This window comes from Dicentrarchus labrax, unplaced genomic scaffold, assembly GCF_905237075.1.
Source record: "Dicentrarchus labrax unplaced genomic scaffold, dlabrax2021, whole genome shotgun sequence".
Lineage (NCBI taxonomy): Eukaryota > Metazoa > Chordata > Actinopteri > Moronidae > Dicentrarchus > Dicentrarchus labrax.
Genome location: NW_026136711.1, coordinates 10,550,732 through 10,569,371, shown reverse-complemented (window position 1 = coordinate 10,569,371; position 18,640 = coordinate 10,550,732). Strand labels below are relative to the sequence as shown.

General features: G+C 40.5%; 1 protein-coding gene across 9 annotated transcripts in view; it reads right to left on the bottom strand.

Moving 5' to 3' along the window:
* The window catches only part of foxp1b (forkhead box P1b), a 145,262-nt gene that overhangs the window by 83,486 nt on the left and 43,136 nt on the right, over positions 1-18,640 (bottom strand). For 8 of the 9 annotated variants that reach the window (XM_051414121.1, XM_051414124.1, XM_051414122.1 and 5 more), the window contains exon 4: positions 12,922-12,988. The gene's annotated coding sequence lies outside the window, so the exon portion shown is untranslated. Of the gene's footprint in view, positions 1-12,921; positions 12,989-17,704; positions 17,777-18,640 lie in introns of those variants that run through there. The other variant, XM_051414123.1, reaches the window with a different exon arrangement.

The following is an 18,640-nucleotide window of genomic DNA, read 5'->3' as shown; positions in this document are numbered from 1 at the left end:
GTACATGAATGGAATAGTAATTCTGGGATGTGGAGCCTCTTTTAGGAGTGGTTCGCCACACATTTTCTCAGCCACTCTCCTTCATTCGACTTTGATAATCTCGCTCACATGTGGCTCATGCCCATTAACACGACAGCGAGAGGACAGACACCAGGAGACAGGGGGGCCCTCTATTTTCTGACCACGAGCTCAATGCACAGCGAAAAAAGCAGGCAATGCTTCCCTGAAGCTCATCTTACCAATTAGACCTGTCAAACATGCATACGCAAAGAAAAACACAACTTCAATCTATCAGCATCCTATGGGATCTGCAAAAGCTCTTATTGTTTTAACATTACTTAAAGTGTGTCATATATTTTTAATCATTTTTACTAGAATTCATGTAAGGGTTGTTCCCATGGGCACGGGAATGCGAACTTCTGGAGAGGAAATGTGTCAGATGCATTTTCCTGGGAAAACCAAGGTTAGCCTTAACGAACTTGTCTAATTAATATTGCGCACATACGCAAAGAGAGGACAATATTATTAGAACTGCTGTCTTTTGGGGAGCAACTCAACTCACTGGAGTGCACGCTCGCTCTGTGAGCCAACAACATGTAGCCTAATCGTTTTTTGGGAAAAGATTTGCAGTTCTGTTAAATCATCAGGACAGACTTGTGGCAAACCAACGCTCTACAAGTGAGCCACTAATTACTGTTGAGTAAGTCATCAAGTGTGGTAGATGCATTTATTATGATTCCTCTCTCAGTACCACGCACGATAACTGGAATACACTGTAGGGTCTGGCCTATCCCCTGCTATTAAAATGATTCTTAGCACTGTTAAATGTTTCTCTATAGACAAAAACACACAGCAGGTGTGGCTCTCCCACATCTTTTGTTTAGAGTTACTCACACAGAGATTATCCATCCAGACACAATCATTGACCTTTAAAGACAATTAATTAAAGTCTATTTTATTTCAATAGTATCTCACCTACAACTGTCAGTACTTAAAATACAGACATCTGTAACACAATAGTCGTCTTGCTATTAGGCGTCTGATTCACTGTCATTGGTGTGGGAGTGGTCTTACCCACTGACCCCTCCTGCTGCTTCTGAAGGAGCATGGTACCGGGGTCGTTGGAGCCTAAGGAGCATGTTATTATTTTAAAAGCCCCAGCTTCCGAGAGAGAGGACACAGAGGGTTAAAAAGGAAGGGAGTTTGTGCATTCCATTAGGCAGTTAAACTGAAGATAAAGGGGCGAAGGGCTAAATACCAAAAGACCTTACATGAATTTCTGCGTTTTAATGGAATCAGGTTTTAACAACTCTTTTTTTGTTAAATACAGCCCATGTCAGGAGGATGCGTCCCACTCATAAAGCAGCACAATGACAATGTACAGTGGCACTAATACAAGGACATAGTTCATCATGACATTTTCTGCAATTCCCAACTGATTAGGGTCATTATGTTGGGGGCCTGATTTATGTTGTCATTTCCTCTCACCGATCCTGCATCAATGAATCTTAATGAATTGGTAAATAAGGGTGAAGATTACACTGTGTGACACTGCAACATTTCTCACCCTCAACGGCCGAGATTTATGTAGCCAATTAGAGACTAACAGAGAAAATTGGCTGGCAGAAAAATAATATTCTTTATGGTGCAAAATGGAGGAACATTCTCAGTGAAGGGCAATTGTATTGTCGGTGTTAAAGTCCATAAACCACCCTCCTAACCCACCTTCAAAGCGCACTGGGGAGTCGGACCCTGTTTGCAAGCAGGGGATGTATAAGAGCAGGTTTGGACCACTGTGAGGCTGTTGGTCCACAGAGCTGTCAAGGCCTGTGGTGAGCCAAAGTCCTTAACATTCACCGTGGCCCATCTTGCATGTTTGATCAGCATAAATACACCCGTGTATGACAAACATGTTTACCTTCTCACTGCAAACATCAGACAATCAGACGCCATGAGGTGCTGCTTCTCTAATGAAGACACAGGAGCTTTTATCAGGGCCAGTCGTGTCCCTCTGTCAGAAATGTGCCTCTTTTATACAGACATCAAAACGCATTTGTACAAAGAAAAGAAGCCAAATTATTTGCTCTAAACATACAATAAGGAAATATTTTTCAATTAGTTTTTTGGTGAGGGAGAAAAAAAATCTTAGTTAAAAAAAACATGGCCTTCATCTTATTTTCAAAGGAGAAATATGAAAATACAATCCCCTCTTTGAAGATATCTCTGATCAACACATAGAAGAGGACATATACAATATGATTAGGGGCTCTTTAACTATTCCCGGGTACATCGTTATCACAACCATGATAGGTTTTTATTTCTCAGATGCAGATTAAGGAATTCTGAAGATGATTATGGTGAGGGACAACACTGTTTTTGTGTATCACTACAAAGCATGAAAAGCTTGCCTGCTTATTAATACCAACTTCTTAAAAGAGCACTTAGAGTTATAATGAGAGCCTTTATGTATTACATATTGCGACTAGATTTAGTGTGAGGAAGCGGCTCTCCACATCAAACAAGCTGGCCTGCTATTAGGCACAGGGGCTGAGGGATGCTGTGTGAAAAGGAGTGGAAAATTAAAGCTGAAGCAACGCAGGAAAGGGCTTAATTTACTGGCATGTACAGTATGCAAATGAGATTACTCTCAGCTTAACTGCATCATTTATGTCCATAATAACAGCATCATCATTACAGGGCTCAAATTAAATTACACTGTAATTAGCATATCAAAGTGATTGGTTAAAGTTTAAAACAAATACCCAATTTTGTTAATGAACATCTGTAATCACCGTGTAGACTCTCAGTGAAAACATCCAAAACAAATATGTGTTTTGGAGAAGAGGAGGAATATCCCTCCCCAAACGTCTGTCTATCTGTCTGTGTGCATGTGTGAGTGTGTGTATTGCAGTGGTGTTGGTAGGATGGGGGTGTTTTACCTGGAGAGCTCCACACACTCAGGATATATTTCCCAAACTCCAGGAGATCAAAGATCCAATTTCCCACACTTGCCACTTCAGGAGCTCATCAATAAAATACTAATCACTTCACGCCTGATTCTGAGAATGGAGCCGCAGCCGAAGGCTTAAGGAGACTTCCATATCACACAAAAAAACACCTCCGCTCTGACTGTCTTGACTGTTGTTGAATGTGCACACACACGCTCCTGCACAGACACACACACATATAATTTGCAGTCAGGTTTATCCAATAGCTGTCCTGCCTTTTTTTCCTGATAAATATGGTGAGCTTCAACATCTAGCGCTGCAGCTCAGAGAGCACTTGCTCAGACCTCTGACAGAAATCACACACACCTTATTTCATGTGCATATGAATGAATGTCGAACCCTTTTGATGTAGCACTTTTAACGTCCACATATTATTAATATAATTCTAAATTTATGATGGATTACACAACATAAAAAACCTTTTTTTCCTTCCCTTCCTTTTGCAAATTGTCAGTTGTACTGCCACCAAGCCCTATAAATACCTTTGTTTTGCACTTTTCAGTATTATCACTATTATTATTACTTTTTGCCATTAATTCAACAAAAACTGTAAAAGCCAGCAGTGGTGTACATTATCAGAAATGCACTCGTCAAATTTTAAAGAAGTGGCATCTTATTTTATTCATTAAGAAATCCATTAAAAGGCCTTATTCCTTGCAAGTATGTAAGAGATGTGCCTTTCAAGGTAGAGCTAGGGCAAATCCACTCCATCAGCTAATGACGGCACTCATTACACAGAGAAGCTGGCTAATGAAGGTGCGGTGGCCGGCCGATCCCCTCACCCAACATAAAGCCCTATGAAATGCTAATATCTCACTTCTAATTAAAGGATACTAAGTCCAAATGCACCTTCACGGCTAGTAGCCGGCAACATAAATTTTATTTTTCAACACTACACTACACCCAGAGATGTGCCTGAGCAACATTCCATTAATTCATATTTAATACCCCCACTAGTCCTGCATATGCCTTACTATCTGCCTCTCTTCTCCTTCTCTCCTCTCTCAGCTTTATACTGTGAGTAAGCACATCATTACGCTTTCGAAGAGTACGTTTTTTTTATTTTTTTTTACTTTGCTTTTTGTTGCAGCACATATTACTTTAAAGTGCTTCCAGAAATAAACACATATGCACACAACAGCCTTTCTGCGTGTGTCACAGGGGGAAAGGTCAGGAAAAAAAAAACAAAGAGAAAAAAGGAAAATGTGCCAGTATCATCCTGGCTGCACCTGTATACATTTACAGTGTTTACACATCTTTGGCTGTAAATATGTTTACAAGAAAACCTGCTGCCCTTCTCAGAAACTGACCTTGAAGCCAGTAAACAACCCTTTCGCAAAGTTCATTAACTACAAAGAGGGTATAGTCTTTCCCTTCAGATGGAAGAAAAACACAAAAGGTCAGTGCCATTAGCTTATCAACAAAATATAACTGTAATGGAGTGAAAATAGTTAGCCCCCAACAAATGCTAAAGAACTACAGTTCAAAGTAAATGCATAACATAACTGAATCTTATCATTGCAATCATCCCCTAGTTACAAATGTCAACTTACAACTCATTGACCACTTCCTTACAGTCCCTCTGCTTCACAAATACCAAAGTCACTGTGACTCACAATATGTATTTAGTCAGCGGCCTTTTGGCAATCAGATGAAAACCGTGATTCTTAAATCTTTTCCAAGAATTCAGAATGAGGGTCTGGTTTCACTATGAATGTCAATGCATATTCAGGGGACTGGAACTATGATAACAGCAAAAATGAATCACTGGGTCTGTATCATTTTACAAAGGGAATCGTATAAGAAATATCATCGGCACACAAATAAGCTCTGCATGACTGCATCATTTCACAAAGAGATGACCACTTAAAGAAACAGTATCTTTCAAACTGTACAAATTATCAAAAAACTTTAGCTGGCATTTATCTTTAAAATGTTAAAATACAAACTGTTTCACATTTAGTGCATCATCTGCCAAGGGGGAGCAGTAAAATGCATGAATTTAAAGGTCAGTGTTAAGAACATATCACATGACGTCTGTTTGATCCCGGCCCAAGTATTTTCCCAAGGATTCTCTGGCTCTGTACTGTGTAAATCACGCAGTCTGACCTTCTACATTCCTCATGCTCTGTCCTCCCATTCATCCACAGGCACAGATAATACTGGGCAAATATCATAAACGTGAGGATTTTAGGATTGAGGTGAGGCTACCATCATCTTCCAACAACTGGGGAAAAGAAAGCCCATGCATCTAAAAGAACCTTATTTCCACCTACTGCGAGACTAACCTGTGGTGAGGTTGCCTGACCCTGATGCCTAATAGCCTATATACTGACAATCCATGGAGAATACTCTAACATGATTGGCAATTTGAGTGACAACTAGTTTTAAGATTTTGATGACATTATGCCTGGATTTTATATTGATAAATATTTATAAAAATATCCACCTCTGCTTGGTTCAAACAAACTGCTTTTTCTGCTCCACTCAAAAAAGAGTTTCTTCTTGTTCCTACAGTTGGATGTACATGCAGAGTTTGACACTAGAAGGAGGTTTTCACATTCATCTGCTGAAACTGGAAAGCTCATTGAAAAACTGATTTTAAGAGGCGGGGCCTATGGGCATGATTTATGACATCACTAGTATTTTGGAAGTCAAACCTGGTCCAGTACTTGTACAGAGTGATGTAGAAACTTGAAGCCACCAGTGCACATACACTGAGAATAGACTTTACAGTGAAATAGGAAACATCTTGTATCCAGCAGGAAAACTTTAGAAATGAACAAAATGCCCTTTTAAGGGTTTAAATATGGAAATTATACTTTTCTTTAAACATTTCAGGGACTTTAAATCCCTACTTTGTTCAGTCTGCAATAAGAAATAACAACATTTTTACAACTACAGCTGATGCTTCTGCAAACTTCAGAACAATTAAAATAAAAAAGCCAAAGCCTCCAGAACGCTACATTTCCTCTGCAGTATCCCAGGGTTTTCTGAGTTCATCCAAGTATCATAAAGGGCCTCTAAGCGTCGCCAAGATGTTTCCAGTTCAAACGCGGCGTCGGCTTCGGGCCAGGGCGTGACCTGCAGCTGAACTGGCCTCTGCTCGGCCACAGGGAGGAGGGCAGCAGCCACTCCAAACACATCGTCCCACCCCCTGATAAATAACTTAACACAGCAAACAGAGGCCCATCAGTCAACCTACACACAGCCAACACCGGGACAGGGACAGAGATCGATGGAGGGATACAGACAAAGAAGGAAAGAAGAAGAGAGAGGACAGAGAAGGAGAAAGGCGGGGGTACATTGTGAGGGCATCTAACAGTGGAGAGTAGATAAATATCACACGGGAGCCTGAGCCAAGCAGCGTGGAAGGCCAAGTACTGTAAGGCTGTGAAAGCCAGGCTATTTTGCCGAGCTGTGACATTTGTTTCTTATTGTCTAAGTGGCAGCTGAAAGCGTCTCCCTGCGAGGGCCCCTCGGCTCTGCTCTGGCCCGCTTTGACAGGGAGGTAACCATATTAGGACGTGTATGGTAAAGTAAACAATAACATAGTTGCAATGAGATGGAAATTTTTCAGCTAATGGTGTTTGTCATTCCTGTTTTCAGTGCACCGCACGGCCCTGTGTTTTTTCTAGCCGGCCAGAGAGACTTTGTTTATGAAAACAACGCAGGAGCCAAGGCTAAAACCAGAGCAAAAAACTGTAAATAAATATCAGTTTAAAAAATGCCTCCACCTTTTTCATTTGATTACATAAATAAACCCACATTTGGGTAGAAACAGCCTTACGCTTTCTGTGTCCCTCCCAGGATATAACCACACAAGGTGGATACATTTGAAAAGCATATTTATCTCTTTGGTTTGGACCTTCCCTCTATGCTATTTCATCATCCGTCCCAGATGCAAACTATACTCTTTAACAACATTCTCCACAGTGAAGGACTCTGAAAACAATGGTCTGGTTGTTGTAAAATCGCTATTTTACACTTTTTCAGTTGTCTTACATTAAAAACTGAAAAATATGTCAGTGAGAACATCTTAATATTGTCTTTGGCTAGACTGGAACACAATACAAGTGGTCATGGAGAGTAAGAGGTTACAGAACATAAAGCTGGGTATCGTTTCATTACACCAGTAACGAAATGTTACTTTTTCCAATACCTTAATTGGAGAGCAGTGTCTAAAAACAAGCAGCTGAACAAGAACTTTACCTGAGTAAAATACACTCAAAACTAGACAAAGAAGAATGACCTGCTAGCTAGCATTTAAAAACAACAAACTTTCTCTAGATACACTCTCGGGGGCGAAGTCAATCCACATCCAAATTTTTCACATTGAGTTCAACTTTGGTTCAAGTGAATTTGTACCATTTGTCCAAAAGCAAACTGTCCAAAATGGAGACAGCTAACATAGCGTATCAGTTGTATTGCACAATTCACTTTTGTCATCTGCTCCTGCAGAAAGTTTTTGAAAGAGGAGTTAATGCTACAAATACGTCTCCCGTATAAACAGTGTTAACTTAGCAACCATTCTAACTAGCTTGCTAACTGAGTTTGCAAGCTAGTTTGCGTGGAGAGCTTTAATTCTCCTTCAAATACTCTTTATTGCATAAAATGACGTAATGCCAGGAACAAAATGTGAAAAATGCTAGCCCAGCTGGCGAATGCGTGTGAAGTTTACCAGCTAGGTTAGCCCTGCGAGTACTTTCTACGTTACCCAACTTCTACAGCCACATGTTATGCAGAGACAACTTCTAGTGTGAATAGGCCTTTAGTGCGGGAAATATTTAAGCCTAAGTATTGCTTATGTATTTGAGTGTGACATTCAATACTTTAAATGTTTTAATATTGAATTCTACAGTCACATTGAGATTCATACTCAACCTGTATTAGGTTGAATAGAATGCTAGTGTGGTTTCAGATTGATCTGCTATAATGTGAACATAGCCTGAAGAAAAATGTTTCACTTAGCTGCATCTTTAATTCTGACACAGTATTCAAAATATTTTACCATTATCCAGACTATCCAACAAGGGAATGAGTGGGAACATAATTGTTAACAGTATATAATGTGAGGAGCAAGAGCAATGGGCTAACTCATGTTGAATGAAATAACTGAGATACTATTTGATATGCCTGGTTTAAAAGGCTCCATTTCTCACTAATTTCAACAGCATGTTGAGCTATTTAAAAGAAATGTAGCCCTCATTCTGCTTTATGTTTCACTGGTCACTTGTTCTCCTCCCTGTTCACTCCCTTTTCTTTGGCTCTGGTTACCACGCTATCTTTTCCAGGTTAAGAGAAGGCACAGCCGCATGTTTTTGTATGTGAAAGTGTCGAAAACAAAGACCCAGATATTTTCCAGCCCTTCTGAACAATATCCTACTGCTGACTCACTGGTCAACTATTCCAAAAAAAGATTTGTACCTCAGTGTGAAGCTGAAAAAAAAAATGAAAGTCTTACCCAGGTTCAAAGCTTGCGACGTGCCAATGTTCACATGCATTTCTGCAGACATACAATACACAGAGTCAACTACAGTAGGAAGTAGAAGCAGACGTGCAACTCCTCCACTTCTGTCCTCTCCACATGTTGACTTTCTTTGTTTGGTTTTTACCCACCTCACTCCAGCTCTCTGTCTCTCCCTCTCTCTCAGCCTCATTCCTAATCTCGCACCAAAAAATGCAAGCTGTTTATTTGCGTAGGGCTGAAGCCATTCCATTAAGTAGCCCCACCAGGTGCTTTATCCCTAAAAGGGATTTGTTTTCTAAAATAAACGGAGAAAGCAAAGGACTGCCAAAGTGATATTTACCATGACATGAAGTGATTGCAACAAAGTCAAAACTATCCAAATAAGATTCACTGCGCCTTGTAGGAACTTTTTTGAATTTCCTTACATAGTCAGAGACCTTCTCTAGTCAGACTGGAAACCATAAACAAGAGTCCTTTAAATGCGTCATAATAAACACATTTATATTGATTTTGGGAGCAGGGACTGTATGTACATATACTAAGTTATATTTGATATTTCACCAGTTATAGTACAGTCTATTGTTTTGCAGTAAAGGCAGTCTGACAGATGCCGGCCTAGGTAACCACAAAAAAATCCCCGTCTGTATAGTCATTTTGCTCAGAGGACAACAAATCAATCCAAGTTATTAGTTCTATTTCATCTTTTCTGGAATGGAGACACAAGGCCAAATCTAAAAAAGAGAGCCTTGACACTTTTTTTCTCACTTTTGTGATTTTCTTTTCATCTTGCTGTAAGACAACTCATCTGCGGCTGGAATTTGCTTACTTCTGTCACCTCAGTCAATCTCAAACAAAGACAGCGTCATGTTAGCCGTCTGCACCTGGTAGCAGGCTGACATTATCAAAACTCCTCACTCTCCCAGCAGACCAGAGTTTATACATCCATCGATATGTTTCGGACCAAAAGAAGACATGTCTGTTTGATGCTGATAGAAAAAGAAATTGAAACTTGCCCGACGCACCACCCCCCACAGAAAAAAAAAAAGATATTTTAAGTAGATTCAAGATAACACATGTGTGATAACATTATCGGGGCAATTCTTTCTACCTCACAGCAGAAGATAAGTCGAAGGAGATGCAAGAGAAAATATTGTGTGACAGCGTTAGGCATGCATTTAACTGTGCAACCTGCTTAGCCAGACAATACAGAGGCGGGCGATCTGCCAGAGTGTGTTCTGATAGCAGCTGATGTGGCCATGGGAGCAGAGCATCAGATAGGGAAAGCAGACAGAGGCCAGGTGAGGGTGTTTAGAAGGCTTTGACACATCCTGTGATCTCAATCAACAGGAAAAGGCAGAAGCATGCCGTCGCTTTATGTCTCTGCCTTGGTCCCCATTGTGACGTCTTTGTAGGGACGATAATTTTTCATTTTCACGCTGCCTTGCGTCTATTCTGCCTGTCACTGTTTTTAACTACAGCAGCCAAGCTCGGAGAGTAGATTACGGTACTTACAGTGCATGAAAAACACAGCAACAAAACTGCCAGTGACAGAAGCGTTTAACTTTCTTGCTGGAAATCTCCCCCATGTGGCACTTTTGCTACAGCGAGTTGTTTATTATGTTCCAAGCTAGGCATAAGCGATTAAAGGAGCTCTTAAGAATCAAAGTGTTATAAATGCATGGAAACACAGCCGGCTGTAAATGCCACAGAATTAGAAGCTTACCAAGCCTAATACTAATACATGGCAATTTTCAGCTTGATGCTGATATAAAGAAATTACTTTTTTAAAGTAAGCAATAAATGCAGTCAAGGGAACTATTACAGAGGCCCTATTTTCATCCCAGCATAAATCTGCACACGACCTTTCTGCGGGTCCAACTCATGAATCCACTTGTTTATTCTTAACACTTCCATAAAAAGTGGATTAGACAAAGCAATCTCAACGGCTAAAACTAAGGCAATATAAACCAAAGCATTTACAGGAAAGGAAGAATTACAAGAAACTGGGTGTTTGCATGATGTGCTCTTCCTTACATGGATTCATGAAATTCAAATGAAGTCCAGTATAAGGCGATAACATTTTGAAGCCCTCAAAACAGAGTAACATGTTTTGGGCATCTGAGGATTCTTCTAAGCAGAGGCACATTTCTGGAAAGCTGGATGTCATCAGGTCTGAATGCATTGGCCAAACAAGCACAGCAGGCATCAGAGGCAGCCCTATCACACAGATATGGCCATATGATGATAAAGTATTCCAGATATCTAAACTTTTGTCAGACTGCTTTAAGGCTTTCCCTACATTTCAAATTCCTATTTGCTAATTTACAAATAATAAAAAAAGAGTATGGTTGGTCTAAATGAACACCACGCTTCCACACACTGTATTAGAGTCTATTGCACTTTGAAAGAGCTTTAAACATCAAGTCATAGTAATCCTATAAGCTGCCACTGGGATTTGGCCTTACTGATGCAATCAAAATCACATCAGAAAGTTGTGTCAATAATTAGGCTGATTTTGCCACATTAACATTAATTACACAACCATTTGGAAGATTTCAGGGCTGATCTTACATCTGGAGTGGGCAGCTGAGGGGCCTGCTGGAGCGGACCTCACTATGCGGAGAATGCACTCCAGATAAACAGCAGCAACATGAATCCTCCACTTCAATTTTCTCCCAAGTCTCTGTTTTCCAAATGTGGGGGTGATTGTCTGAGTCAAATAAAAGAGGAGTACAGGCTGTTTAACAGATTGTGGTGATGAGAGCCTACTCTTACACTGAGGAGAAATATAACTAGACTGGCTGAGATCCATTGCTAACTGTGACGATGACAGTTACAGCTGCTTTTGCTTTTTCCAAACTCTATGGAGAAGCTGCAGGAGTTAATATTTAACGGTCCAGTGTGTAACATTTTTAAGGATCTATTGGCCGAGATAGAATATAACATTCATAGGTATGTTTCCATTAGTGTATGATCATCTGAAAAAAAGAATCTAAACACCGGCTCTAGATAGGGCCATATGTGTTTTTTTCGCGCATTCTGCGACCACCATAGTTTCTCCATTGCGGTTGGAAAGGGAGGGTGAAACAAGTGAGCTACAATCTGCAACTACACCACTAGATGCCACTAAATCCTACACGATTAAGATGAGAATGTATTGTTGTCATATATTGGCTGTTAGTGCTATAATCTAGGATCTAATTGGATTTATTACACTTTATTGTACAATTACTCAGAACTAAACTGCCTTTTTGGATCCCTTCTCAGGTAAATGGAAAGTTGTAGGGTACACCCTTTTAAAATGTTGTTGTGTGAAATATATTCTAGGTGCAACACTTTACCACTTTTACATTTTACATCAAGAACATTTTCAGATTTTGTTTTAATTTAACATAAAAACTAAATGAACTAGTAGCACAAGTTTATAGTAATAAAAATATGTGAATATGAAAATAGTCATATTTCCACAAGAAAAACAAAATAAGCTGTATTATCCTTCCTAATTTTACCAATGTGTATGTCAGGATATCAATCACTTGCTGCAATCCCCCAAAACAACACAGGTCAAACCCAAGTTACACTTCGTGGCTTATTGCTTTGTTAACTTACAGCCTTGTTGCTCTGTAATAGCCTCAAATGAAAAAAGCGCTGTTTAAATGCACAGTCATTATTTGGCACAGTACGTCCACATGTCCCACCTACAAGTCTTAACATGTTGATGGAGGGAGCGAATGAGTGAGAGAGAGAAAGATGAAATGATAAAGACAGGGGGGAAAAGAGAGAATGAGAGAAAGAGATGACGGTGAGGTTGAAGCTGTATGAGAGAGAAAACAGACACACTCCTCCTCTGAAGCCCTGAGTTCCTGAAGTGTTAACACCCCCCCCCCATACACACACACACACACACACACACAACACAGACACAGACACACACTCCACCTCAAAAGTTCACATCCTGGGGGCCCCCGAAGATAGGGAGAGGGGTGTGAGGAGCAAACACAAGATATGCACCAGAATGGCTGAGATGCCAACGATAGCAAGATTGAGTGCAGTATACCTCGTCCCTCTTATTTGGTAAACATGGCATTACCATACTTTTAGCTTTTCCCGACAAATGTCAACATGTACACAGACAGATATCTCTGTATTGAGCGGCAAGTTCTTCAACAGTGCAGTGTAAAGCTAATTCACAACCAACTTACTAACTCAGCTTTGACCTTCAGGGGAACTGTCCCTTTATTACTCACCATGCTAGTTTCAGAGTGCACCTGTCATCGCCCCACCACAAACCCTCCCACCCTCTTTCCCCATACATACACACTCAAAATACAGTACACAAACAGGACAGCCTCACTGCATTCAGTTAATTATTAAGCCAATTCAATACAGCATTCACACACATGCACAGGGCTGCTAGAGTCTGGTGAATGATTGTGTGTTTACCTTCTACAATGACTTGCTTATTTAAAGCAATCCACAGTTCCAGCAGTGGTAAAACAGCCTCCTCGCCCTGCGGACAAAAGATGGAGAATTATTCAGTTATGAAATAATTACCACTGCTGACCATGATGCATGTCATCAGCAACCACAAGCCAATTTACAGGAAGAAACACAGAGTGCATGGGTGTAAACCGACGCTACCAACAACAAGTTGCGCACCTGTTGCTATTGATTTCATCTGATAATGTGTACAAACAGTCTTATACTTGTTCTGAGAATTATCAGATAGATCAATTCACGGCATTCCTGTGCTGTTTGCTTTCCTTTGTTTGTATGAAGCCATACCAGTCAGCGTACCTTCCTTTGCTGCTGGAGACGCACAGCCACCATGTCAGCTCAGAGCAGGGCAGAAGGCACCTGCCGTTTATCATCCTGCAGCCTACTATTGTCCACGTCAGACGCATCCATGCATTTCCATTTGTCTGTTAACTACAACTACACCCACTTGTGATAACAGATGAACAATGGGGCTGTCTGATGTGAGTCAATGAGTGAGTGTTATTTGCAAGACAAAAACTTTTCATATTGCCAACAGTAGAGGCCCTCCTTGCTGCCCCCTCCCCCTGGTGGTGAACACAGTTTACCTGTACCTGCTCTGCCCTGACTCAACTCCCCCTGGGCGGGCCTGATCTGCATGCGCACAGCTTTCCTAACTGAGCACTCAACCCAGGCAAGGAAAGCTGGAAAAAAAAAAAGAGAGAGAAGGAAACAAAATCTTATTTTTATGGTAAACTGAGAAGTGACTGTGGGGCAATATCTCAGGTGCATTTGAATAAAAGCATTAAAGCATATCCAAATACGAAAGGGTAAAAAAAGCTCCAACTCCCTCTCCCACCGTTTTCTTTTTTGCCGTTTACATTTGGCAGTCAAAACTGCGGCCAGGCGTTTGTGCAAGTGTTTATCTAAAGCAGACTGAGCACAGATAAAAACACACTGGTCCAACTTGCCCAGTTTCTGCATTAATTATGTGTTAAATGCCCTTGTTGAAAACGCAAGTCAACATGCAGCTCGCTCTGAACTCTACTGAGGGTTGAACAATCATCCAAAATGGACCATTCCCACACAACTACCCCTATTATTGTGATTCATTACACTTCAATTAACATATCATCAATGGAATCGTAAATCAATGGCGAGTGGTGACAAATGACAGATATTTTCAGTTTCAAACTACTAAACATCATTAATTCCCATCACCTGAAAGAGCCCCGGGAGCTAAATGAGTTTACCCAACGCATAACATCCATTTAGATAAATGTTCCATCATTTTAATGACGGAAAATTTGTATCGGAGAGAAAAGGCAACAACGGGATCCTGATAGCAGCTGTACGCCTTTTCTCCTTGTAATATAATGCCCATCTTGTAATGCCTAAACAGATAATTGTCTCCATTTCAAACAGCACAAGGCTGTAATGTTGCCATTTAGAACAGTGGGGGTGCGGAGAACGTAGGGTGAGGATAAACAAGCACACGCTGCTTTGCCCGGTTGGGAAAACCGAGCCCATCACACACTCCCACATTGAGATTTTAGGGAATAGAACAACTCCTGGTTGAGATAATTACCCACCTAGGTGGGTTATGTGCATGCTCAGTAAGAGGCTTAAGCTAAGAATATGAATCAAAATGCAACAATTTCGAAAGACAAAGGAAACTGAGGAGCATTTTGCAAGGTTCTCTTGTAAAGTCTTGGGAGGATGCTGTAGGTGCACTGTGTTAAACAAAGGGTAAAATAGGACAACAAAGACTTTTGGCAAAGAAATATCTCATAGTAGTTACAAGACTCTTGTGCGCAATAGATAGCATGACCGTTAGCCTGATGCCTTTAGAGGATCAGATGATCCAAATAAATGTTTCCGTTCTCTATGCAAATAGCACAGGCTTCATTGTAATTGTGGGAGGAAAAAAACATGCAAACACCCTATTTTCAGAGAAAATGGACAACCAGAAGGGTTTTTTGCTATGGTAATGAACTGCTGTGGTTACATCTGAGCACGGACAAAGACTCATTTTATTCTGTCCACAAACCTGTGAAGTGGACTTCCCTATTTTTGAGGGGGTCACGGCTTCACAATATGCTCTCTAGTCCCAGGTATGTTATCGCTGCCTTTGGCTTTGTTGTAAGATTGCATGTTCAAAATATGAATTAATACCCCTCCACTGAAACGCACCCAATCCCAACAAAAGGCCCGCATTCACCATGGACAGCTCTTCAGCTCCTCTAATGGACAGGCTCTCTTCACACTGTGCAGACAAAAAGATGAGGGCCCATGAATATTTACCACTAAGTAAAGTTATTCCATTAATTACTCCGAGCACGCTTAATACTGTATCTGTGGCTACTTCTGTGGCGGCTCGTTAATGAACCTTCACACATCATTACCATATTAATTAATGCTCAACTCAATGGTTGTCAATAGGAGGCTGCCAGAGTTGTCTCTCGGTTCTTTACAGCCCATGCGGGAAGTTTCGATCACTTAGTATCAGCATCTGAATAGATCTGCTGTTTATCATGCCAGGGCATACATGTGCTTGAATTAAACAAAAAAAAAAGAAGTAGTGGCCCTGGTTAACAATCCTCAGGCTGGTGGATCCGTATTAAGAGCATTGTGTAAATAAGAAGAGGGCGTAGGAGAGTTTTAGTTGTGTAGAGTCAGTGATAGCTATATACGGGGTCATTGGTGTTTGTTTTTAGGGTGTGTGCAGGAGATTTTCCAAGTCACTGTCTGTGCTCTGAAACACAGGAAAATCTAAAGCATGACTCACTTCTCAACAAATGCAGCTGCTTACTGTATGATCTGATCTGCTAAAAGGGCTGACTGCACACTATTTTCTCCCTCTTTTCTACTGGGCTTTTATTAAGAAGGACTGATTAAATGAAAAACATAGCTAGGTCTTGTAAAGACTTAAAAAAAAAAAAAAAAGAAAAAAAGTCAGCATTTGAAAAAGTGAAAAAACAAGCATTGTTTTGATGTGATTGGCAGGATCCTGGCATTATATTGTAACACCCACACAGACTGTAAACAACAGCACTTTCTGACACGCAAACAGACCACCAATTAAACCCAACTTCAATCCAGACAGCCCTTATTCTGGGTGCTTTTTTCTGATTCTTTTTTTTTTTTCTAAGCTTAAAAGGCAACAGTGCAGTCTGGTGAATGTCAGGCCTGTCTGATCCCCCAGATTCTTTGGACCTGCCCTCACATTTTGCTGAGCTAAGAACAAAGTACACAGAGTGCACACAGAGAGCTTTGCTGCCTTAATACCAAGGAAGTGGAATTTCACTCCTAACCCAAAACAAACAAGGCCACACATTTCTTTACACTATTTAAATGAGCTCATTGAATACAAAAAGTCCTATCAAGTTGATATCCAGTGCACACTACTCTGTGTCTTTGGGAATTCTAATCTATTGATCCATGAGAAAAAAACACCAGAAAACAGCACTTTGTGAACTATTTTGTCTGCTGAGAAGTCACATCTGGGGCGGCTCAGGATCCCTACAGTTGAAAAAAGTCTCACATTTGCACGTGAAATTAGATCAGCGCAGGCAATAAAGTTCAACCCTGATCACGCACGTACAGCACAGCGCACACAGTGAACATTATGCAATCCTATTTTTATGACCAACCCCTTTTCCACCTTGTCAAGTAGGAGCACTGTCAATTCTACCCGGCCATATCAAGTTACCACTCTCGCCCAGGTCCCAGCTCCTCTCCAACCACAGATCCTGTGCGCTATTAATATCAATAAGCTGTAGATTCCATTTCCCCAGACAAAGACAGAGGGAGATCAAGAGGCGATGAGTGAGGGGAGGAACTAATACCCTCACGCATCACCGTGGGCTTACCACTTACTATCACCTCCAACCCTGCTGCGCTGAAAAAAGGGAAGGCATATGAACTCTCATACACTTGTTTTCACACATCTGCTGGCACCCATATACATATACACATCTACAGCACTGAATGCACACGCACATCAGGCCAACACAAATATAGGCTAACTAACTGCTGGATTATTTGTGAGTTTAAGTCCTCCTGACTGATTGTTCTTCATTCTCAGCACAGCTCAAATGTATTAAACAGATACTGGGAACAGGGTTTTTATTGACAATGCTGCAGTTCATATAGAAGTTTATCAATCAGGTGCTTTGAATAAACAAGCTTTACCTATACTTTCTCTGCTGAATGCATTTTGTTTTGAAATTACAACCCCATGCACACAATTAAGGCTGAAACTAAAAATCATTTTTGCTGAATCTCTCACTTATTTTTTCGATTAATCAGTTAATATCTTTGTCTAAAAGGAAATCTGGAAAGAGTAAAAAATGTCCATCGCAATTTCCCAAAGCCCAAGATGATATCTTCAAATTGCTTGTTTAGTGCAAAAACCTAAATATATTTAGTTTACTATCATATCAGATAAAAAAAGTAATTCTCTGGTCTTAATGAGCTGGAAGTAGCAAATACTTGTCATTTTTCTTTTAAAAATGAACTCAAATGATTAATATGATAATGATTTCAGCTCTACACACAACTATTCGCAGCATGTAGTAGTAACTCCTATAATAAAAACACATTGCTTCATATCTACAACCTTATACACCAACTCTTTCAATCACTTAAAAAACACACCTACAAACACACCCGCATGGACATGCACACACACATACGTCCACCGGCGTCCCATAAGTGTGGAAGGATAATGAAATCTTTACAGACTTACCCCTGAACAGTTAAACAGACTTTCATCATGTTCATGAGACTGTATATTGATGCAGATTCCCTCCAAGCACTGAGTGTTTTGAAATCCACTTCTGAAGAAGAGTAGAAAGCTGCCAGTGAAAGTAGCAGGTATGGAGTAGTTGAAGTAGTGTGTGGTAGTTGAGTGTGTTTGCACGCGTGTGTGTGTGTGTGTGTGTGTGTGTGTGTGTGTGTGTGTGTGTGTGTGTGTGTGTGTGTGTGTGAGAGAGTGAGTGAGAGAGTGAGAGAGAGACAAAGAGAGAGAAAGCGAGAGAGAGAGATAGAAGTAGAGCCCAGACTGCAGTGTTGAGAGGGACTGGAGGTATGTGGTCCTAACACAACAAAAGCTGGTGCCTTGCTCTGGATTAAATATGCAGGAAGAGGCCCCTTTGCATAAACACAAACACTCAGCAAATGAAGAACTGGCACAGAGCAGATGCCTGCTGAGAGCCCTACCTGTCCTGGCCTCTTTTAATTAGACAAGAGCAGGCAGAACAAATGAACATCAACACGGTCACACAAGGCAGAACAAAAGGAAGAGGGGGAAAAAAAAAGAAAATGTCCCTAATGAGAAGAACAGAACTTTATAGAGAAGCTGTAAGAATAAGATTTCTTTCAGGTATGACTGTCTTGTCAGGTACTGTACATGAGTATTTACATTGAAACAAACATTGCTTTGCCAGTATTACTTTGTCTGATTGTTGATAGGGAATTAAAAAATAAAATAAAATAAAAAACAGAATGTAACCAGAGCATGAAGACTTCAACACAGAACAGTTTAATTACAACTTAAAACACTAATTAAATTTTAAAATATCAAATTTAATTAATTTAAGTAGGTCATTTTTTGGTGTGGGTTTTCATTAAATAGTGTCCTGGATTAAAATAAAATACACCTTGTGATCCTTTAATTCATCTT